This window comes from Pectinophora gossypiella, chromosome 12 (genome assembly GCF_024362695.1).
Source record: "Pectinophora gossypiella chromosome 12, ilPecGoss1.1, whole genome shotgun sequence".
Taxonomy (NCBI): domain Eukaryota; kingdom Metazoa; phylum Arthropoda; class Insecta; order Lepidoptera; family Gelechiidae; genus Pectinophora; species Pectinophora gossypiella.
Window position 1 is genome coordinate 9,452,990 of NC_065415.1, and position 26,146 is coordinate 9,479,135.

Here is a 26,146-nt window from a genome sequence, read left to right on the forward strand (position 1 = left end):
CCTTCGCGGTTTGGAAGGTCAGACAGGCAGTCGCATCTGTAAAAAATCGGACCTGTCAAATCTTCAGGTTAGATAAGCGGACCCTGTGAAAAACGGGATAATGCTAGGAAGATGATGAACTCTTTTTTCTACACTAGAAAGAGAATATAGTTTGTTATGTAAATACAAATACTCACTGCTTTATGACTAAGCAGATTTTTATTTAGACCAATGTCTTCGAGCATCATTTATCAACTAATGAATAAATACAATTATTTGTTCATCGACAACTTGTCTACTTGTGATTAACGTTTCTATGGGATTAAAAAGCAATTTAGCAATTGATCTTTAAAACAATATTGCAATTTGACATTTGCCCATATAAAAAAAATAATGCGCAAAACCGAATAGCAATTTTGCTTTTTGATGAGTTGCTTCAATGGGGCCTTTTTGGACCGCTGATATAAATTTGGAACGTCGTTGGGTATGCCATTACAGGTATCTGTATCATCTAAAATTCAGGTGTGATGTACACGTAAATGAGGGTCTTTCCAAGCTACATTCCCCAAAAATAATATAGATTTATTTATTTTCTCCTATTTTTTTTATTTATTTTATCCTGCGTACCTGACCGCTTCCGTTGGCCGAAATCGGCCGGAGAGATCATCATCATCATTTATTTTCTCATTACTCGCGTACATAGTAATTCATAAATACAATGTAATGGCAGAAGCACATATAAAAATAAATAATTGTTGCTTGATATTTGGATCACTTTAAGTATATATAGAATTACATTGATACCTATATTGCTTCTCTTTATTTTGGTCAGAACAATAATTGGCGGAAAGATGCGTATGTCTGTTATGCGTATGTGTGTTGTATCCATGAAATTAGAAGGTTACATACATACATACATAAACTCACGCCCGTAATCCCAAATGGGGTGGGCAGAGCCACAAGTAATCAAAGACAACTTGCAGCCACTGTTGATACGAAGTCCTAAGATGGATATGATGAACCTTATGGTGATAAGGGATCAGCCTATCGCCCATAACATTAGTCCATCATGTTAGAGGACGCAATCCCTCTGTCGGTTTTTACGACATGCCCGGGAAGACAAGCAGCTGAACGTGTTCTATGTTTTTTATTTGCTCCCAGAACAGCATAAATTAGAAGGTTCAACGACGGAATTTTTTTACAGCGCCACCTATATTGTTTATGAGGAACGTAGTCTGGAAAGTTCTTCATTATGCAGTTGTTCAATGATTTACCGTCACGTTACCAGCCCGTACAGTTTTAATCACACCCCACGCTTCGTCAACGTTCGTTTAGATATTTAATGTGCTATTACTTACTTCGTTAGTTACTGGTTAGTCGAGAATTGAGAATCGGGCGAGAGACATCGGCTTGTGTAGAATAATAAGAAGAAAAAAAATTATTTTAGAAATAAGTAGATAGGTACACAGAATAGAGTATTGAACAAAATAATGAATTTAAACCTTATCTCTAAAAAGGGACGTCAGCTCAGCAAGACGTTGTGACACTCCGACATTGAGGGAGTCCCACAACGCTGATTTTCAGCTGTGTCAAAATGGTATGGGATTGGGCGTAATTATTTTGCTCTACTATGTATGGATTTGAATAAAAATGCTGACTTGAGTACTGACTAAGAGTTCACGTTCATGAGAAGTGTTGTAAGCTGTAAAATAATTCAGTAAATGTAATTTTATTACCTTATTAAAATTTTAGTATACAATCAAATCAAATAATACAATCAAAAGAAAATGTTCGCTTTAAAGTGCCAGTTTTCCATATTATATTTGACAATACATGTACGCGTGTGTAAATGGGTGATCGAGCGCTGAGATCAAAGTTTGTTTTCCGGAGCAGCGTAGTTTGTAAAGGTTTTCAGGCTGTCAATTTAGTAAACGAACTGCCAATTATCTAGAGCGAGCTAGTTTCACAACCTTTGCAGCCACTCTTCACAAATTTCGCTAAAACTGTTTCGTAAAAATTGAAGCTGAACGAGCAGTAAGTAGTTAGAAATAAATGAAGCTATTAACGACTAGAAGTTTGCTTAAAGTTAGTACATTTTAGGAATATTTGCATATAGCTTTTAATTTGCATAAAAACATACGCAAATTACGAACTTGTGTTGTAAAACTGGTCTGGATATTTTATTCAGTCAAATTCTAAACAATATGTATGACGTATGTAATTCGCATACAGTTCCCGACGAAATGAACAATACAATCCGGAAATAAATATAACCTTACAAGTTAACAACAACGAACACAAGTTAATTTCATTAGATTAAAGGTTCTACTAACTTGTTAGCGGTTTCAAACGCTGAGTCAATAAAGTAGAGATTAGGGAAATTGGGATATTGTAAAGACCGCGGCCACTTTCGATGCACAAATTCAGAATTTCGAGGTAGAATTTGCATTTAAGGAAATTGCTTCGAACCCGGAGGTATTTGGGTATTTTGGAAGTGAATGGGCCAGATTTTATCCCTTTTGTATAGAATTCATCGCCTCGCGATGACGTAGAGGATAAGCGGAGCCAAATCTAAGCCGCAGGCAGAGTCCGGGAACGGTTTTGAATAAATTATGAATATGAAAATAAAAGTAATAAAGTTAGGGAACTGCTGATGTTAATGAACAAAAATCCTTTAGGTATTCACCACAGTAATCAATGTTTAATAAACGATCTCACTGCAGATATTAAAAAAGCAATGTTAAATGTACAAATTGCCCACAACTATTAATTAGTTGCGGGTATTAACGTTCGATTTCCGTTGCTGTATTGGGTGTGACCGTGAGAACGTTGTTAAAGAGGATTGGCAATTGCTAGTTCGGAATTGTTCGATTTCTTTTTGCGGCGTAGGAATATCGGGGATGAGATTTAGCTTATTCAGCGTCGAGTGTCGTGAGAATCATGTTCTCCGTCGTAAAGTAGTGGATGGGCCGTCCTTGGGTGACCTCTAGGCGGATGTGGGCGGTGCGGCGCCTTTCCCTATACTTAAAACGGATTATTCATCGTAAAACCCCGGTTTTAGCCGCCAAATCAAACATTTTGTCAAGATTAAGGATTCTTCCTATTGCCCATTCTGCTTTACAGTATAATTTGAAAAGGAAATTGATAAATATATCCTCGTTGCCTAGAAGTAGATTCAGATATTACTCCGATTTTTTAGGAATAAACAGCCTCTGTGCTTTCCACTACTTCGCATACCCCTTAATAAATCACAGATACGGAAAGTACCTACCTCCCTCATAAATTAAGTAAAACATCTATAAAAACAAGTAATAAATCTTAGTGTACCTATAAAACAAGGGAAAACTAAAACGAAATTAACTAAATAACGAGATATTTACAGTTTATTAAAAAAAAGAATCGAACGAAATCTCCTAGCTGTCTATGTATTTATTTAAAAGAAAGAAATGATGTAAGTGAAATGTAAAAATGAAAACGATTAGATATAGACGTCACATTACTTACTAATCAAATGGTTGGAAAAGGCAAAGTCAATTTCAATGATTTGTTTACTTAATATATAAGTAATGAAAGAGCGTAATTTCAAATCCAGGTAATAATCTCAATAAATGTGATTAAAAAGCTCTCCTTACTTTCATTAATTATGAAAATTTGTTTAGCTCAAGTAAATAAGATAAGGAAGAATTAAATTACGTTATAATTAACAATGGATTGTGATAGATCAGCGACTCGCCCCGGCTTCTCTTGATTAAATTTTTATCCCACCAAAACATTACTGTTAAAAAGGCGGGCCAGTTCCCGATTGAGCTAAAAAGTATTGAAATCGTATCTAAAGCCTAAATAAAACGCTCTCTATCATAGAGATGTATGTATATTGTCAAAAAGTTCCTATTTTCCCTCTAGGTGTAGTATAAAACACTATGTATCATTCGGGAAAAAGTACGATTCCCAACTCGAGTGTATTAAGCCTTTGTTGGTAATCGGTCACGGTCTTCCCCTGGTGAATAATGTACTTACTATTTATTTTCGTCTGCTACCTTAGACGGAAGTAATCAATGAGGACGATGAGAATAAAAATATATATTTACTTATAGCCGCTCCGATTCCATTTCCGTCTTGGCTTAGTAGTATCTCGTTACTATGTTCATTGACAGAAGTTGCGCGTTATAATAATATTCGAGGTACCTCATTAGTTCACTGTTGCCGACTAGTTATTTAACATCAAATCAGACAATCACACATAAATATTGTTTGGTGGCTTGTGTCAATGGTTTGCTTCTCAAATGAGAGCGCCAGTTCGATCTCTGGCACCGGGCCAATTAGTTATTAATTTATCTTAAATGCAATTTTCCCTAGGACAGTCGGGTCGATCTTTAAATAGATGGCGATACTACCTATCATGTAATGTCGGTCTAACACAAAGCTCAGGTGAAGCGAGGGTACTCAATCATTTTGCGATAGATGTACTTCTGAGTAGCTTTAATTGGAATATAGTTGTGAGCATGGTATAAGAAGACCAAGTATGCTCAAGCAATCCTATGACAAGCCGCCATTGCTAGCAAATAGTCAAGTAGTATCACCGACGTTCCAAGGACGCGAATTTTATTATTGAAACTTAAGTGAATTACTTACTAATGTATTTAAATACTAATATTTGTCACGTATACAAAAAACATTAAAACTGTACGTAAATCTTTTACTAAAAGTACAAAAATTCCTTGCAAGTCGGTTTTGAGCATACCTGGTCTTCTTATACCACGGTTGTGAGTTTATGTTATGTATGTTTACGTATTTTACCTTTTTTGCGTCTAAATATAAGATACTATAGGGTGACTAAAGGGGTTAAAATTAGGTCTTTATTCATCTTTTAGGAAGCTATTACAACAAACAACTTTGTTTGTAGCAAGTTTGAAAAGTAATATTTTCGTTAAAGGTAAAAAATATTTACTAAGTTCGCAGATCTGCACTGAATACGGTAGCGTTGTTATATTTTTAAATCCTGGCAATCGGGAAATGTACTTACAGAATTATTTAACTGATGAATAGATGCATGAGTTTATAAATGGATTTATCATGCCTTTTACGGGTTCGAAGTGGGTTGTATCTATAAATAATTGTTAAGCATAAAATAACACAATTTAAATATGATTTTATACAAAAAGCCATCGACGTCAGATGGTTACACGTGACATTGCGCAAGCATTCCCGTCATAAACAATATGTATGTGTGCTAATTAAACTCGGGAGTTCAAAGGCTTGTCAACCTCCAGGGATGTAGTCTAGAGGACGGCGATAAAATAGCAGATCCACTGAGATCAGAAACTGGTTTTACGCGGATATGAGAACCTTTTGAACTAGCAAATAACGCGAGTGGTGACTCGTTTTTCCTAAAATAGACTTGTAACAAAATCAGGAACACGCGTGTTGAGAACATTTGAATTACGAACAATATATGTGAAAGGAAAAACACGTGGATGACAAATTAATTGCGATACTAAGTGAATTGTCGTAAGAATATTTGAAATGCGTAATAAAAATTGCGTAGTCTGTTTATATAAGCACGTATTGGTGAGTGAAACACTGGTTTAATCCGGTAGGTTTCGGGCAAGATATTTGATATCTCGTTAGATCTCGATATTCAATAGGGTTTGCATACTAAGCGATAGACCCTGAAGCTTGATTTCGCCGTTGGAAACAAAGAAACTTCACAAATAGATGACGTTTATTATAATTTAAGTAATCTAATAATAATACTCTAGATTTTAATACTTTAGTATTTTTTAACTTCTAGCCCAAGAACAATCTAGTAGAGCATTGTGAATAATTTCACCACGAATGTATTATCTCTAGTTGTTGTTTGTTACTGTTATAGCAAGTAAACTAAGTATATTTGCTTGTTCAAGTCCAACGCACCCTTGAGTCAGGATACTGACTGTGTACGACTTATTACCAGCCTAGCATCACTCGTAAAGTTCGATTAGTTATAATTTATAAATACGGTTTATTTGATTGCCACGACTAGGCTGAATATATCATTGGAGCAAGCATCAGAGGCTGCAAAAAACCGCGAAAAGTAGAAATCTATTGTTCGAACCCAGCGAGCCATATATAAGATTTACAGAACAAGAAGACTAGAATATACTGGCCTGGCCTTCGCAAGATGAGCTTTCGAAATAAAAGGATTCGAAATGTTACTAATGTATAGATTAGTAGCTGCAAAGAAAGCTAAAAAATAAAAGTAAAACATTGTTTAAAATAAAAATATACTTTTATTATAAATCTCTAACTTCTATAATTTAGAAAAAGATAAGATTTTGAAAGTGTAATACGTAGTTTTGCAGGTCAGTCTAGTATAAACACATTAAGTATACATATTTTAAGACTATTTATAAAAGCCCATAAAAATAATTATATTTGTTAAGAAACTAATAACATCTTCCAAGGCCTCTTTATAATCAAAAGTTTTCAAGTGGAATTATCTCAAGCGGTGCGAGTTTTTATCTCTATGTTTTTGTACAGGGTAGCTCAAAGGTTCAAAAGAAAAACTAGATATCTAGATGTACAATTGCCTCTCTATGTAGATTTTCGTATTAGCGCTCAACCTTTGGGGAATATTTGGAATATTATATTACATTGTTTTTACGATGAAATTGTTGTGAAATATTTTTTGTAGGTTTACCCTCTGATGACATTAACTACTTTGCCGGACAAATGGGGAGCGCTAAGGCCTCTCATCCGTTGATGCGAAAGGCGACGCAGGATTATCTTTTTTAACACGATGATTGTTGACCACCTGAGTTTGTCATGTCCCAAACTGGATAAAAAAAGAGGAAAAGTGGTTGCAAATTCTTTTCTGATTATGTTAAAACTAGTCTTAAGATACAAACGTAAGTGTGTTGACAGATACATTTGCTTCGATTCTGATACACTTCTCTTGCTTCCTCCACACTCATTAATCGTTTCATATACTTAACTGTGTTGACTGTACAGAAAGTTGATGTGAAAAGTGTGTCACATCAACTTTGATGTGATGTGAAAAGATTAGAAATATCATGACATGTGTTATATGTTAGAACAGAGTGCCTCCGCGATGTTTGTAATTACGTACGTTCGGTGACGAAATAATATCATTTTCATATTTAATTAAGGAACCTTCGGTGGCGGGTTGCTACCGGTATTCGTAACTTATTATAACACAAACAGAAACTCTCCATGACGACATCAAAAGGGTTGAGTGTTGACTGATGGGTTGCCCCCTAATATTACACATAATATCAATTAACATAATATCATGTTTTAAGTTTTAATATTTTTATTCTGTTTTATATAGGTGGAAACCTTGGCTTAGTTTTTAAGTATGATATTTTTGCTATAGTTGTTAAGAGCTGTTGGTCTCCCATATATTAAATAAATAAATAAAATAAATGTATTGAAGATGCGTCAACACGTTTATTGCTAAGTTTTTCACAATGTTTTGAAAAAACCAGAATCCTTACATCTTAGTGCGCTTACAGACCAGCGACTGTCAGTGGTCTGTAAGCGCCCTTAGTTTCGGGTATGAATCCTGGCTGGGGTTCTAAACCATTGAATTGCACTTTGTGAATTTGATTCCATGTTTGGATCATAGATTATATTATGTGGTTTCCAGGATTTGTGCCCGCTTAATCGCAATAGGCTTGCCCCCTGTCACATAGGACGTAACTGGCGGATGTAGCTGGCGTAGAGTGGGTGTGGGTGTATATACTATAAACCCCTACCTACCACTTCGGGGACACGGGCATGATGCTATGTACATGTCGTGGCCAGATCGTAAAATTGATCATTTCATGATGTGTTCGACCATTTCATGAAATGGTCTTTTTTCATGAAACGGCCAACTAAAGTTGACCATATCGTTGAAACGTCAACGTTTAATTATATATCAATCAACGTTTGGCCATATCGTTAATGTAGGCGGAGTCCATGCTATGTGGTGTAATAAAAATGCGTGTAGTCGATTAATTTCTTAGGTTCAAAATTATGTACTTATTCGATATGGAAAATTGTACAATTACATTGATTCATCGATTATAATATCAATCAAGTTTTAAATATAATCGACACCAGCGCCACTATCCGTGGATAATGTTACTAATTTTACGATATGATTGCCAACGTTTGGCCATATCATGAAGTAATCATGCATTTAGTTGCTCATATCGTTAAACGTTTTGTGTTCAATGATCTGGCCAAACTACATCATGATGTGGCCAACGAATGATATTATATTTCATGAAATATGACCATTTCATGATATGATCGAGGAGATCATGGAATGATCAATTCTATGATCTGGCCACGACATACACATATACTTTTCATATACATATACTTGTTTAGTCATACATGGTTACTTTTAAATTAGTACATATATTTATGTTTGTTAAATCTTATTTAAAATCAGTAAAATATATTTTCAAGCGGCGTACATTATTCATAGAAGTTGGATTTCATACAGGCGCGGCGAAGCGGATGTGGCATCAGAGGTGTAAAAATATCTCCTTTATATTTACACAGGTCTTCGGTGTTATGTGTAGCGAGTAAATATTATGTGCATACGATGCATGCGTTCCGTACAACGATATGGATTTATATTCTTACTTTGCATATACTGACATTGAATTTTATTCAAAAATTGAACATAGAAAGATGCTATGCCGTAGGACTCTTTTACTCTTGTAACTGTATGTTAGGAAGTTGTATTAATAGCTTTTTCATTTTCTCCAAGACGAATTCCAGGAAATAAAATGAGAATTAAATCACGTGAAATTGGGTTCCTTTCTGAGAATCGTAAAGCACATAGCGAATGTTTTATGTGGTGTGCCGCACAAAAGGAATCGAACCGTTCAAGGTTTGTCCTTGTGCTTACGTTTACAAATTGTAAGGAGATACGACCGAATACAATTTGATACAATGACATCGTGTTTGCCACGTGTGTCCCGAACATTGTCGTCGGCAGAGCAGTCGCGCCATAAAATTTAAACCGGGATAATTTCCGTGTGAGAGTCGCATGATACCCGTGTTACGTCACCAAGTAGGGTACTCGGTGAAATATTGCACATTTCCGACGCGCGGCTGCGAGATTATTAACATACAACGCACAAGGTGTTGTGCAAATGCACATGCCTGTTTTGATATGCAGCGCAGCTGTCTGCTACCTTCACTGCTACCAATTCAAAGCCGCTCATTTCCTTTACATTTAAGTGCATATTAACCAGCCATCTGGTAGTGTGATTTATGCAAAATAATGCAAGTATGATTAGCGTAGCAGTCTCTTATAGCAATGCGATATTCTTCTCGATAATAATGAAATCAAAAGTAACATCGACGCGGCGATTTTTATCATAGCCGCTCTCGGCCGCGCTATTCAATCTCTACCTCTTGTTTTAATATCAATGATATAATCTAAGCGGTTTCTTCTGTTGCGTTACGTCCGGATGATAACATCATTTTATTTAATAAAGACTAAAGAGAAATGTAAATGTCAGCTGGATAAACTACTTCTGCAGCAGGAATATGACCGCATTACTGAAGCGCGGTACTATTTTTAAAAACAGCATTTCAGAGTGGAAACTGTAGTTAAAATTGCTGCCGCCCGGGAGGATTATCCATTAACAAAATTGACTGAGCGCGGCAAACAAGGCTTCCGATTAGCTCGTCTCAATAACACTCAATCTTTAATCGTCCCTTAAATCAAATTTGATTCTATTAAGCAGGAAATAAAGAGCTTCGTTAATTGCTTTATTTCCAATACTCGAGCGTTATTTCGATATCAGTCAAGTATTTACAGCATATTGAGGGGCCGATTATGGCCGAGACCAATGTGGCTCTTGTGTATTATTATTAGATTCCGTTAAAAGGCAGGGGATTAGCAATTTTGTCGTACGACAGTAGGCGATGTATCGGGCTTCTGCGTCGCAGGCAACGGCCGGCGGCGCGGGCGACAGCCGGGACCTCGGGCGCGCTCCCAATATCACAATGAGACCTTTGGAACTGCGCCCTTCTTGTTCCTGCATACATAACACCTTCCTACGCACAAGTATTAACATTCCCTTTCATTGCTTTGTTCATTTCAACTTATTTCCTATGTAGCCATGAACTTGCACTGTTAAAATAAACGTGAATAGTTATTTTCATATTACAAGGCTAAAGGCTAAAATATGGTGATTGTGACAACGATGAATTTATGAATTCAACTTACGTATAAATATAAAGTTTGGTGATGGTCTTACCGTGTAATTAGAGAAGCATGAGTGATGGAGGAAAGTAATAATAATTTATATGATTAAAGTAGGTAGCTATAAAGAAACATGAATTGTGGGAGCTAAGGGGAATGCAGTTGTGTCATGCGGTTACAAGTTGCGTGATCCGCGGCAGCCTAACTCGCTGGAGCGCCCGCCGGTCACCTTTAAATGTTATTTTAGTTCTAAAATACGTTGAAAGCAAATGTATGGTGATAGGCACTGGGCGGCATTAAGTGGGCAGCAAGTATTGAACACCATTTCAACTTAAAATACGCCGACAGAATACGAGTGACTGGCCATTTTGACCGTCACGACTAATTTTCTATTTCCGGGGGGTAATATTGAAATCTCATATTGTTAGGTACGCTAAAATGAATTGACGCTATTTGATACCTTAACAAAAATATCTAAGTAGTACCGTTCTCATTCAAGTGATACCACCAATTTAAGCTTAGTCTAGCCATTTTGCGTGCTAATAACACACTTGGTAAAGTTGTACCTATATTGCTAAAATAGTAATTATTTCAGTCTCAAAATGTAATTCCCTTAAAATAAAACACGACACCTTTTGTTAAATATGAAAGGTCATGTTTCCTACACAAACAAGAAACCTTTGGAATAATTTCGCAAATCCAAACACATTACGCATTACAAAAGAGCTTATGCTTGCTTCTCTGCAAATATATTTTCACATCATGCATTTTTATTATAGGTAAGAAAGGGCGACCTTTCTAGGAAGGCGTATTTGCATCGCTGGCAGCGACCGCGTAAACATGACGCGATTGTTTTGAGTTTGAGGAAGTTTTGTGTTCACTAAATATGTATATTACTACTTACTGAGTACCGTGATATGTGTTACTGACCGTGGGTTAGTTTACGGTCATATAATTATGATTTTTTGTATTTTGAATTCTTTGAGAGAACGTCGTCGGTTGTTTTTGGTGCAGTTTGAGTAAGAGAGGACACAAAGAGAATATAATTAGATTTATCTCAGATAATGGTAAATCAGAATTTGAATTAAGAATTAAATACTTTATTGTTGCGTTTTACCTCATCACATACGCTACAAAACAATAAAACATAAAAAAATATATCATCATCCGTTCGATGCCCACTGCTGGGCATAGGCCTCCCCCAAGGATCTCCATAAAAAATATATATTGTAATATATTGTTGATTATACTTTTAATGTCAGTTGTTATAAAATACAGACAATTAACGAATTATAACATAGTGCGACTTCAACATTATAATAATATGATTAAGTATTGATAATTATCGTTATTTGTTCTCGTATGTGGGAGGCTCCCTTTGTCCCAGTGATTGTTGGTTTTATAAATATATTTTTTCTGTACCAATGAATAATAGACTCTCACCCGTTGCAGTAGCGCTGATGTCGCGTGAAAACGCACTTCACCAAAAATCTGCTTATAAGTAGATCTATAAGAAGTCTATTCGAACCATTGTTAACCGATTTCCAGAAAAGGAGGTTATTAAACAAATATTATTGTTGTAATTGTATAATATTCGTATATGTTAGTCTACGTGGGGTTCTCAACACGTGTGCTAATTTTTATAGCTGTATCACGCTATTCTCCGAAATTACAACTCGTATTACAATAGGATATTTGGATTTTCCTTTAATCTTTATTGAATAAAATATTATATCTTTATTGAATAGTACTAAAGGAATAGTGCAAGTTTCATCAAAATCGGCTTAGGAATTTTAATGTGATAACCAATAAAATATTTTCATAGAAGAAAAATAATGATCGTTGATGTCTTTTGTATGAAGGAATCCCTCATCTATCAGTGTTAGTGGAAATTTTATAAAGTTTCTTTTTGGCCTTAGGACTTTGATATTTAGACATAGCATAATATTACGCCTGTATCCTCGGGGGGGAGGCAGAGGTGTATAACATACACCCACTCCTAGCCAGATATGTTTACACGTGTATAAAAATATTGGATAATTATAAGAAGTGAGTAGAAGGTTAAAAGAAGATGAGGAAAATCTAAGCTATTTAAGGAATAATTATTTTAAAACATTAGATAATAATAATTCAATTAATGGGCGTTTCTTGTTTTAGATGTTTTTGTTTTTAATGTAAAATTTAGATTTGTTAGAAATATGAACTTACTGAAACAGTATTGTTTAGTTTTACTTTAGTAGTAAATTCATTATTGATATTCATTAGTGTTATTTGTTCACGTATTGAGAAAAAAATATTTCAATAATAGTAAAACTCTTTGTAATACATTTACAGGCGAAACCAAGTTTAAAGTTTTTAGGTTTAGTTTTTATGTCAGGGTTTTATATTATATATTAGAAATGGTGTACTTATAAGTAAATATAAGCTTGTATTTATCTGTACAAATCTTTAAATTCTGATTTGGGCGAGATTTTCATTTCCGCAACGACTATCGGTTTTGAAAGTACTCACGGGACCGACGTCGACAAATTAGGATACATCGCGCGTAGGAGCCGCGCTCTCTATTGATTCAGATTTTTAACTTAACTAAATTAATATTACTTACTTGTACATATGCCAAAATGAGACGAAATGCAAAAAAAAAAAAACCACGGCCCTATTTTTCCCTAAAAAAGTAGCAAGGAGAATGCTACACCGACCAGATAGTGGATCTTAAATTAGTAGGCAAAAATATTTGCAACAAATTGTAAATAACGGAACTTTACCGAAGTCATTTATAAATAACACTTTTATTATTTGAAGTAATGAGAAATGGAGGGCTTTTTACTTAGCAGAGTGGGGTGAGATGAGAATAACATAACTAATGCGGAAACAGATACGTAAATAATATTTAGCCTCCAGACCCCTCCGCCGGAATAAAAGAATTGATCTGTAACTTGTGGATCAAGTTCGGTTAATTGAATTAGGAGTCATTTGCGAACGTGTTACGTATGGCTGTGTTGTTTGGCTGCCGCCGGCTGAGAGGCGAACGCTTCGGACGTGACATGAGCGGGCCACTCCCCTACCACGTCGACAATTGTCAATAAAAAAAAAGCTTTCGTATCACCCGCCCAAGCCATTGTAATCCACGCAAATACCTACCCCATTCTTGGTGATGCGTCTTTACGATAAGTACTTACCTACTGATATTAGATCTTTTATCTCTTTGAGAAATTAAGTCATTCAACTTTTTATTTTTAGTCTAATGGTTGTTTGTATGTACCTGTCGTCTCTTCGGAAAAACCTCATGCCCTTTTATGAAGACTAATACGCAAATCATACCTTTAATGTCGTCACGTGCTGATGCTATTTTGGGAGTGGGTGTAATATTATGGCTGCAGTATTGCAAAGGTGTCGTGTCAGTCAGTATGGTCAGCTGTGTGTAGTAGCCTGCGGGTGTGTGTGTGTGCGAGTGTGAATGGGCGAGGGCGCGGGGGGCGGGAGCGGTATCGACGCGCGCGCCGCGCATGCGCCGCCGCTGCTCACCTGTTGCCGTGAGGCCGTGGAAAGATACTCTTTCAAATTAAGGTGGACACCTGATACCGAAATAAAAGCAGTTTTCAAATCGGCGTCACATCGCCGGCGTCACCTCTTATATTTCAGCCCCTACAATCGAGGGTCCTAGGAGGGTATATAAGAACTAATATAAAGTAAATTTTAACCAATGAACTTTATTTGCCGATAAAATTTAATTAATTTGTTTCCAAAGAGGCTGTCTAATTCTATAATATTGTAGGATTCATCGTGGGAAAATATTTTTAATTATGTTGCTTATAATTATTATAAATGAGTAAAATGATGCATTCAAAAATGTGTTGTAACTAAGTCAAAATAAATATTACAAGATCTAATAATATATATTTCTATGATTATAAGTCTATGATATTTGTGAAAAAAGTAGAAGAAGAATCGTAATCTAAAGGCAATTTAGGTTTAATATAAGAATAAAACGTTAGTTTCATCGAAAAAAAGCCTAGGCCTCAAGCAAAGCCTCAATTCGACACGACGTTCCATTTTCGGGGCGATAGGATTCCATTAGACGGGACAGAAATAATGTAATGTGCTGAATAAGAAAGTAATAAAGTACAATGCTGGTTATTTTCGGTACATGATAAGATCAAACGATATAGAACGAGGCTGGACTTAGATATAGCGACACTGCCAGTTAGGATCGAGTCACTCTCATGCGGGGTCGTGAGGACAATACACCGACGCCGTTCATGCCATAGCTATTAAAATATCCGCTGAATGTCTGAGTGGCTGTTCAGATCGACCGTTGCATTAGCAAGGCGCAACCACGCTTCGTGGGTTCAAGTGGAAATTTAATTCTATTTGTTTGTCGCCCACTGAGAGTGCTTGTTTGTAGATAATCTAGGATTCACTCGACTGTACAATGTGTTCGCAAATGCCTGCACACTGTCTTTTAGAGAAAATTTAGAATGCCAGATTGAGACGGTCGGTGGAAACCGGGCCAAGGATTTTAAGGATTGTCAAGGATAAAAGATTATTAAACCTTGGCCCAACCTAACAGTAGATTAAATTATTCCTAATTTTTATTTAATACTGGTTATAAGTGACTTTGAGTGCGACTTACTCTCAGTTTTGTTGTTCGCAGGCGTAGACCGGTTTATTTGTGATCCATGTACTTATATTGAACCTAATTAATAAAGACATAACATAACACAACATAGGCAGCCTGTATGTCCCAATATTAGGCACAGGCCCCCACTCCGTCAACCGGTGGTATAGAGCATACTTCACCATGCTGCTCCATTGCGAGTTAGTAGCTCGGGACCAACGGCTTAACATTTCCTTTTGAAGCACGGAATCATCTTACTTTTCAGATAATCGGGTGATTCAAGCCCGCAATGTCCTTACCAAACAAAGGACAGTCAAAGAAAGTGACTTCGACAATGTCCCTATAGGGAATCGAACCCGGACCTCTAGATCCTGAGCCCAACGCTGTAACCACTAGATCACAGAGGCTGTTAGAGATTTTAGATTGCTGCTATTATTAATACGGTCACGTAGAGTTTAGTTAGATATTCTTTGTCTACTTTACGAGAACGACTGCGTCGGTTTTTTCCCGGTTTTTCTGTCAATTTCACCCTTTTCGAGTGCGGAGAACTATATTTATAAAAATATGCAAGACGTAATTTTTTTGGAAATAATTATTTTATCAATAAAGTACTACAATACAGCACTGTTTCGCAGACAGAGAAGTAACAAATTTTATTTAACGTTTTTTCTTTTCAAACAAGAAACGAGTACATTATTCAAAACATTATTTTTTATTTCGTATGATTTTGTTGGTTTAATCAATAGAGATTTATTTATATTTGGATTATTTTAGTACTTTTTCCTGTCGTACGTAATACGTGGCAGCTTTGACGAAAATAACGTAAATTAAAGATCTTCAGTTCTTGTTTTATTACCAAATATTTTTCTAGTGATCCAATTTCTGGCAACCTTTGCTTCTTACACCCACCGTCTACTATATAGGAAATATTTATTTCAGGTAATACCCACATCATCAAATTCATCATCAAAAAAATTCAGTTAAAAATTCAATTAAAACAATGTATAAAAAAATTCAGTTAAAGATAAACGCAAGTAAAACTAAAATAATGACAACATCCAAACATCCAGCAAATTATAGACCTGTTAAACTGAATGACAACATATTAGAAAGAGTTGATAGTTTCAAATATCTTGGAAGTATAGTAAATAGTGACTCTAGATGCACACAAGACATAATAGCCAGAATTGCAATAGCCAAACAAGCATTAAACAGGAAAAAATACATTTTGAAAACCAAAAACATATCATTAAAAATACTAAGGAAACGGTTTATTAAATCATATATTTGGAGCATTGCACTCTATGGAAGTGAAACGTGGACTATGACACAAAGAGACAGAGAGAGGTTGGAAGCGTTTGAGATGTGGTGTTGGCGAAGGATGGAGGGTATAAGCTGGACTGAAATGGTGTCAAATGAAAAAGTACTGGAAAGAGTTGAAGAAAAGAGAACCATATTGAAGACTATAGAGAACCGGAGAGGAAATATGATTGGCCACCTGATACGACACGATTCATTTATAACAAACATTATAGAAGGAAAAATTGAAGGGAAGAGAGGAAGGGGTAGACCTAGGATAACATTTATGAAACAAATAAAAGAGAAGGTGCAGGTCGTGTCGTATCGGGAGGTGAAGGTTTTGGCGGGAAGAAGAGAGGAATGGCGGTTACTCCGTTCAAGAGCGCAGCTTTTAAATAGAGAGAGAGAATACCTAAATAGAATGGAGAAATATCAAAACAACATATGCTATGACTGGCATATTATTTTGTCACATCACGCAATATCATTCAGGAGTTTAGCATAAAAAAAGGAAATCGCGTAAATTATCTATTAGAAACTTAATTTCAGTATGCATGTAGAATTACGAGAAATTGAAACGAATGACTGAGGATGAAGCAGATTTAATATTCTGTCATTTTAGAACGTTAACGAAATCGTACATTTTTGAGGCGTCAATATTGTCGAATAAAGGAATCCATTTTCATGAGTAAACACAGATAGAAATACTACAATCATCTTGCTCAGCACTTGTCTGAACTTATTAAATTAGTAGAATATATTCTACTATTTTAATAAAATTCACTTAGTGTTAAAAAAGAGATGTCCACAATTTGTTGTAACTGTCAACTTTAATTTATAAATATGAAAAATACAAGTAATTTACATAAGACGCCGAACTTTGTTGGCAAGTTTGGTCAAACAACTTCATTTCTAAGTAATTGGAATGGTTTCCTGCAGGAAGCAGGTGTTGATTTGACGTGGGTATTTATTTTTCTGTACTAAAGTCATTTATTTAAATCTGTTTTTCTTTAATTTGTTTGACGTACTTAATTCAAATCTTTTGGTAACAAGATTCTTTAATATTATTTATTAAAAAATCTGCGGATATTTTTAACAAATTTCTTAAGGTGAATAAATCGTATACATATTGCATATATTTCATACAAATTACCGACCTCCGTGGTCCAGTAGTTTGAGCGTTCGGCTCACGATCCGGAGGTCCAGGTTCAAATCCCGGTGGGGACATATCACGACAATCACTTTGTGATCCCTAGTTTGGTTAGGACATTACAGGCTGATAACCTGATTGTCCGAAAGTAAGATGTTCCGTGCTTCGGAAGGCACGTTAAGCCGTTGGTCCCGGTTACTACTTACTGATGCAAGTTAGTAGTCGTTACATGAGCCATGTCAGGGGCCTTTGGCGGTTCAGTAGTAACCTTGACACCAGGGGTTGGTAATCTACCTCACAATCCACACGATAGAAGACTGCCTTATCAATAAAAAACAAGCAGTGAACGTATGTATATACTACATAAATATCCGACAGCTCATTAAAGGTCGATTGAATTATTTGATAATTGGATTAAATATTCCTTAGCTGTGAAATACTTATACACAAGTACACCGCTTGTTATTTTTTTATTGGTAGGACGGTAATAATCCGTCGATTATTTATTATATAAGTATTCATACTTGTACGTTTCCCCAACATAATTATTATATTACATACTTACTCAATTTCAACATTATCTAACGAGCCAGTTTGAATGGAAAATATTCACGAAAGTACAACAAATTTCGCGGGAAGTTACTTATACTGTAGTTTGGTTTGTTTGTGTTCATATGCTTCGACTAAAAGAGTCCTTGCCAAGGGAACAAGGTGATATTTGTATATCCGCTTTTTTATGTAAGTAACTTTTTCTAGGTTTGCCTCAGATGGCATTAACTAAATGGGGAGCATTGATGCCTATAAAAGAATCGAGCGTCGTGAGTTGGCCGATAGCGATAAGTGCTGAAAGGGGAAAATCGTCGACCACGCCGGCGGGATCGGTATCGGGGTCCTGAAATGTTTGTTGTGCCGAGTTCTATGACTAAAGAAATCAAGAGGTATATTACATTTGGGCGGTGATAATTTGCGAAACCTTTTCTAAGCATGATGTACTTATTTGGAAGTCACAACTACTAGGGGATTTGGGTGGTGCATAGCAGAATCGAAGAAACGTTCTTGTGTGAACGATTTTGTAACACCTGTGTGGATTTTCGCCTTATTTTTGGAGATAATTTACTACGCTTGTTTAGAAGACAGTGAAGGCGACCCATTGCAAATGCGGCGCGTTCATGTACATGTTTGATATCGACACTAAACGTTAGACATTTATCTAAACTACTTCTGTCGAGATATTTGGCTTGCTCCTCCTTAGAGATCGGCTTGCCAAACATCTTGACGATTTTAAGTTAGCGGCGTGACCGTACCGTGGCGTGTTATAATAGCTACTGCTACATTTTTCCCCAGGTTTACTTGAATTCTCCATTTGCGAAACCACTTAACCACGGCGTTTGTCACGCGTTGGAGGATTCTTGTCATCATAACCCGACCACAGTAAGAAGAATAAATGTCTATGTCGCCTGCAAATAGAACTAGTTCAGTATTGGGGAGTGTCATTGGTGTACAGTGAGAACAGTAAAGGACGTGACATCGGAAGGGTTCACATGTAATGATTGTTATGGAAATGTCTTGTAGTGGGTCCTGAGAATGAATATAGAGAGGTCGTAACAGTCGTAGGCCGGAGTTTTACGACACTCGTGAAGTGAGCGTTCATCTTAGTCAAATTGTACTTTATGGGTTGGAAGGTTACATTTTGCGGGCAATATATCTAACGCGACAGACACCGCCTTGCACTCTTCTGTAATGTAACGCACATAAGACGTCTTTAGTTAAATGGATTGGACATAAAAAATTCCCAATGGGAACGACTTTCGTAGATACTTTAAAAGGTATAAGGGGTCACGGTCCGTTAGTGGGCGTTTTTACAGTTTCCCTGAATTGCACACGTGTGGACGACGTGTTCGTTCACGGAACACTGCAGTATACTACACTACGCGACATTTTTCCGTGAAATCGTAATTCCACTTTATGCTAACACCGCTTAATTACATTAAAATACATCACTTTGTTTTACAGTAGAAGAGTAGGAATTTTCTGAAGGTGAAAACAAAGGAATTTTAGTACCAGTAAGAATTAATTTCGTTAAAACTTTCATCTCAACATCCCGATTATAAATTAAGCTTGTCATTGGATTTGTTGTTTTAAAAGCAAAATGTGACGCAGTTTATTTTAATTTACGTCACTCAAAATGTTGTAAGAATACGTACATATTTTTTAGAACGGTTTTTAGCGTTTTACGTTTAAAACGAATAAAACTTAAAAATCTTCCCAGGAGTGGGTGTAAGTATATACTATTCACCTCTACCTACTCCTTTGGTGATAAAGGCGTGTTCGTATGTCTGCATGTAAACAAAGAACTACTATCGTATTTCGTTTACAATGTTTGGGTAAATGTTCTTGGAAATATAATTATTTTCATTTTTAGGGTTCGGTATCCAAAGGGATAAAAAACGGGATCATATTACTGAGACTTCGTTGTCTGTTCATCGGTCCGTCTGTCACCAGGCTGTTTCTCATGAACCGTGATAGTCAGACAGTTGAAATTTTCACAGATGATGTATTTCTGTTGGATAATAATAAAATAAATATTTAGGGGAGCTCCCATGCAATAAATGTGACTTTTTGCTCGTTTTGGCTTGATATTATTAACGGCAACAGGTAGTCGCTTGAAATTTTCACACAATATTTAAGTATATATTCACTTTAAAACGAAATATTTAATTAAAATTAAATTAATAACTAAGGGGGGCTTCCATACATAATGGCACGGAACCCTTTGTGCGCGAGTTCGGCTCGCACTTGGTCGGTTTTTTTAATTATGCGAGAAACTTGGGATAAACAGTGATCAAGAGTTTCATGTTCCGTATCAAAGAGATGATAAGATTTAAAGGGTTATTCTTATGAGATTTTCTTGTAAGTATTTTTTTTTTAATTGGGAAAATATATTTTTCCAGTTAAGACATTCCATCGCAACATCTTTAGTCCTGCGTGTAGCACGTCATGGGAGACTTTTTAGTCATTTATCGTTGTTAACAGGTGTTGTGGAGACGTGGTGAGCTGTCGGAAGTGGCTAATGAACCTGTTGCTCGTGACTGATGGACGCTACCTCGGCACTCCTCGAAGAATTTGGCCAGGTACCACCCACTGTCAATCACGCTTTTAGCACTCCAAAGCCTCGACAGAACAACGAGATTCCGTAAGGTCACACGCAATGGTGCACGCTTCGCTTTAATAATTGTGTCATCACTAGAAAAAGCGTTTACTTCAGCTACGAAGTAGCTACGAGGTTATGCTACGGAAATGTTGCTACGAAATATCGTAGCATGTAGAAACTTGTTTACGGTCGTGATGGATGACGTTGTTGTTCTAATGGACGTGAGATGAATACACACAGTCTACACTGTCTACAAGGGTTTGAGTTATTAAAGTCTTAATCCTTAAGTATTACTTACGTCAGGTGAATACTGAAATACCAAGTATACAAGTGAAACTAACTTTCTTTATACTGCATTACATTTAGTGAAAACAGGTATATATATTTTCACGCGTAATCAATAAATATATTCTATATTCTTTATTTTCATACTATGACTAAGTTACATATGAGTTTCAGATCACAGACCCTTTCGGGCACAACAAAATAGAAGTTTAAAAGAGAGAAGGAAGCTTTTCAAATAGTAACATAAGTATCATTAAGGTATTCACTAGTGATGTAGTAACATTTATTAATTAGAAGTTCTTTTATTTTTTTATATGTCGGAGTTAGTTATGAATTAAGAAGAGAAATTGATCAAATCGGAAAATAAAATGAAGTTACATCACTACCGTCATGAAGTTGCATCGCTCCGACGTCAGGTGGCGTACGGCCAGAGCTGAGTGAAGTCGGAGAGTCACTACAGAGTCGTCGTGTCGAGCGGACGTGCACTGCCGTTCTAGTCGGGCAGTCTACCGCGAACCATCGTCATGAGCGGACGTGTCGAATAATTACGAGGAGTGCTATAGTCGCTCACCTATAACTTGTAGGGACGTCAAGAAAGTGTGATCGGAAAAGAGTACCTAGCAAGTACGTTCACATGTCCCGATGATTCGGTCCGAATATAGGAACCATGGGTGGTGGAGGGCAAGTAGAGGGCGAGTAGCCCCTTCGCGCTAATGTCCTTATGCGCGCTAGATAACGAGAGACTGTGTAACCGTTACGAATACCGTGACGTTGCCGTGAGTGTGTACCTTATGCTGTGACTTTATTTAATCGTGATACAAAAACTATGTGGAAGTAAATAAAATGATTGTGATACTATTGACGGCCATTATTGTCTTCTAACGCCCACCCTCCATTCTGATGATGATGTTACGACACACCCACCACTGTTACGACATCAGAAGTGGGATTAGTGGACTTGGATGAAGACAACGTGATGCGACGTTCACAACAAGACAATGCAAGTTTTGATTATCACAATCAGAAGAAGATTATGATCATTATCACATTCGTGTGACCACGTGATGAAGATGTAGTCTACAGCCATGCCTGAATTTGGAGATGGACCTGAACTTGAAGTGACCTGGACCTTGTTAATGATCGGCATCACTACATGCCGTAAGATATGATGGAGTGAACATCACAATATTTCCATACTGTCTGCAGTCGTGTTTGAAAATTATGCGGGGAAGAAAATGGCGCGGGCTGAGCCGTAGCCGTGTAAAGTGACGACATCATGGCAGCGCGTTGTATACCGTCCGGACTTGCTGCGCTGTTGCTGTTGAAGACCTAAACCATGTCACAAGACCAGTGGTTGATCTTTTATTGGAAATTCTTATAAGTCCTGGTGAGTCGTACTTATTTGTTTTACCTGATTTTAAAGATGGGAAGTTTTAATAGGATACAAACGAATATAGTGCAGAAAGTTCTCTTTTTTAACTTTAGTTAAATTGGGAATCGTAATGAAGTGAAGTAAACATTCTGAAGTAAAATGATTAGGATTATGATTAAAGAAATAGGCTTAGAAAAAGCCCGAAACAGAGTAAATCATTAGTGAGAAAATTGGAGCAAAACATTCTAAATGATGATCATACCGAATCAGTAATTGTGTAAGTGCGGTAATATTTCCTCGAGGTGTTGGTCGCTACATTGTGACTTTATGACTTGTGTGTGTGAGAGCAGGGTGCTCTGTCGTTTTGTGGTCGTGGACCATGGTGGCCATCCCGGGAGGGGATGTTGTGACTCATGACTGTTTTGTAGCGTAACCGCAGTTTGGGGAGAAATATTACAGCCTGTTGTGCTTTGCAGTAGATGTGTAATGTTGGTTGATTTAATTGAGCAATGAAAGCTATGATTGACCTGTTTCGGAGCAACTCTGATAGGAAGCTGCGCACTTGTAGTGTTCGGGGCTGCAGCCACTTTTGTGCTGCTCGTCTTAGAAACTACAGGTATGCGGTCGAAGCCCGGATTTCATGTTGACTTTGTATTTGGTCATGACATTGTACCTGAATCTAAGTCAAGTTGACCTCCGGTAGAATTAGTCGAACTGCACAAATTAGAAATTAGTGATATAAAAGAAATTGTGTAACGCATTGACCACTATTCTACCAACTAAAATGTAAAGTTTGTGTGCTAGCTGTGTTTGAGATATCGTCACTTGGTGTAAGTGGCATGAGTTGCTGTCGCTCGATTTAGGTGGCAGTGACGACTGTGTTGAGATATCGTCACTTGGTGTAAGTGGCATGAGTTACTGTCGCTCGATTTAGGTGGCAGTAACGACTGTGTTGGGATATCGTCACTTGGTGTAAGTGGCATGAGTTGCTGTCGCTCGATTTAGGTGGCAGCAACGACTGTGTTGAGATATCGTCACTTGGTGTAAGTGGCATGAGTTGCTACCGCTCGATTTAGGTGGTAGTGACGCCTGGTTGTGAGATATCGTCACTCAGTAGAGTGGCATGAGTTGCTACCGCTCGATTTAGGTGGTAGTGACGCCTGGTTGTGAGATATCGTTACTCAGCTGATTTTAGTGTAAAGAGTAATTGGATTTTCAAGTTTGGTTGTTTATAGTGTGTGAATACTGGTCAATGGTCCGGTAGTGTTAGTTGATGATTTATCATGATGTAATGTGAGCTCATGTAGAGTCACAAGTAGAGCTCATGTAGAGTCGCAAGTAGAGCTCATGTAGAGTCACAAGTAGAACTCGTGTAGAGTCACAAGAAGAGCTCGTGTAGAGTCACAAGTAGAGCTCGTGTAGAGTCACAAGTAGAGCTCGTGTAGAGTCACAAGTAGAGCTCGTGTAGAGTCACAAGTAGAGCTCGTGTAGAGTCACAAGTAGAGCTCGTGTAGAGTCACAAGTAGAGCTCGTGTAGAGTCACAAGTAGAGCTCGTGTAGAGTCTCAAGTAGAGCTCGTGTAGAGTCTCAAGTAGAGCTCGTGTAGAGTCTCAAGTAGAGCTCGTGTAGAGTCTCAAGTAGAGCTCGTGTAGAGTCTCAAGTAGAGCTCATGTAGAGTCTCAAGTAGAGCTCATGTAGGAGCTTACGTAGAGTCACAAAAAGAACTCGGGTAGAGTCCTATATAGTCTCATGTTAGGTCAGGAATGACCGAGCGAACTTGGATACTGTGCTGTAGCATATTGTTTCAGATTAACACACGAGGACGTGTGTCACGCAGGATGGCCGTGTCGGAGTTAGTTATGAATTAAGAAGAGAAATTGATCAAATCGGAAAATAAAATGAAGTTACATCACTACCGTCATGAAGTTGCATCGCTCCGACGTCAGGTGGCGTACGGCCAGAGCCGAGTGAAGTCGGAGAGTCACTACAGAGTCGTCGTGTCGAGCGGACGTGCACTGCCGTTCTAGTCGGGCAGTCTACCGCGAACCATCGTCATGAGCGGACGTGTCGAATAATTACGAGGAGTGCTATAGTCGCTCACCTATAACTTGTAGGGACGTCAAGAAAGTGTGATCGGAAAAGAGTACCTAGCAAGTACGTTCACATGTCCCGATGATTCGGTCCGAATATAGGAACCATGGGTGGTGGAGGGCAAGTAGAGGGCGAGTAGCCCCTTCGCGCTAATGTCCTTATGCGCGCTAGATAACGAGAGACTGTGTAACCGTTACGAATACCGTGACGTTGCCGTGAGTGTGTACCTTATGCTGTGACTTTATTTAATCGTGATACAAAAACTATGTGGAAGTAAATAAAATGATTGTGATACTATTGACGGCCATTATTGTCTTCTAACGCCCACTCTTCAAACGCCCACCATCCCTTCTGACACCCCCCCACTGTTACGACATATATATTTTTTTTTAGTTATTCGTAGATTTTATTTTTAAAGGTCTATATATATATATATATATATATATATATATATATTAAATATAAGTATTCCTATTTAAAGGTAATCGTTTCGGTTTGGGATATAAGGGGTCTTCCTCATAACGATTGTCTAAACAGGCGTCTTGAAGTTATTGAAAAGGCTTAAGCTTGTGCTGGATTCGAACCTGCGACCTCAAAGTGAGAGGCAAGCGTTCCACCAACTGGGCTACCACGGCTCTTAAATAAATAACTAATGTACTCACTTAAAAAAAATAACGTCAGTAGTAATTTAGGTTAGTAAATAGAATGTCATCTTGGACATTATGTACACTAATTTCGGTTATAACACGTAAGTAGGGTTCTCGTCACTGTAAGGTCACGGTGGTAAACTACTGGCGGATATGAAACGTGTGTTTAGGTGTAATTTAATAATGTAAATTGAGAAGGTATTTGGTAACAGATTCACAGACAGAGTGTACGTATTATATTACGGCGGGCCTGCGGCAGAACTGCGATCCGGGAGTACCTGCAATTATCCACGTAAGAGATTTTCCTCAGAACGCGATTAAATTTCGCATTGATCTGCGATATTCGGGTAAGGTTGCTAGTATTGGATCATATGTAACATAGTGTTTGAGATTTTTTCATCGTGTAACTCATTGCTCAGAAATATAGAAATATTCTACGTTGTCATGTACCCTAGATATATTCAAATTGTCAATAGATGCGCGCAATATAAATAGCGTTGTGAGGAAGACCCCTTATAGCCCGAAGACTCGTTTATACCCTCACTACATTGAGAATAAATTAATCTCATATTTTTCCAATACGGATTTTCTTACTAATATTTCTCGCTTTTATAAAATATTTTTTTACTCTCAGATATATTGTCAGCAAGGAAAATCTACAAGTTACCTTATAATATTACACTTTCTATCCTGCAAAGTTACAGTGACAAGGAAAAAAGAATCAAGAAACATAATTGCTTTATTCATTTTAAAAATTGAACCTATTACTTATGCTACAAAATGAAAAGAATTTGCTTCATGCGTAGTTAGCAGAAAAATCAAAGCAAGTAAAATACCTTTGTTCAAGTGTTATTAAATACTGTCCCTATACTTTTGTTTCTCGAACAAAAAAATGAAAACTTGTGTGAAGTATTTGTATTGAACTTGTTTTATGCAAGGGCCCACAATATAAATTATTACATGTATAAATTCTCCACACGAGGCAAGAGATTGTCCGAAAATAAAATTAAAAATTTACAACAAATTACTTACTTCAATTAACTTTTTATTATTTTGCAGGCCTCGCTAGGGGCTCTTAATAACGTTAAAAGGTTTTATTTGCATGGTTCGCATTTTAGATTAAAACTTTTGAGGCTATTATTCATATTAATTAGATAACGCTTGCGTCACGGGTAGTTAGCGGAGTATCCGGTTTTCCCAAGTCCTGGATTACGTATTAATCGTAACTAGCGACATGAAAATACATATCACTGAAAAATATATTGGTCAAAATAATTTAAAGCATAGAAATAGAAACCATTATTTATCTTCAATTGGAGTTGGATGCTTTGACGTGTC

General features: G+C 37.0%; 1 protein-coding gene and 1 long non-coding RNA gene across 2 annotated transcripts in view; one reads left to right on the top strand and one right to left on the bottom strand.

The window, feature by feature from the left end:
- Positions 1-26,146, bottom strand: part of LOC126371348 (uncharacterized) — a 90,185-nt gene that overhangs the window by 33,235 nt on the left and 30,804 nt on the right. The window lies entirely within an intron of this gene.
- LOC126371394 (uncharacterized) lies at positions 22,881-24,459 on the top strand. The gene is made up of 2 exons (XR_007567022.1): positions 22,881-22,933; positions 23,005-24,459. It is a non-coding gene; the product is annotated as an uncharacterized LOC126371394 (long non-coding RNA).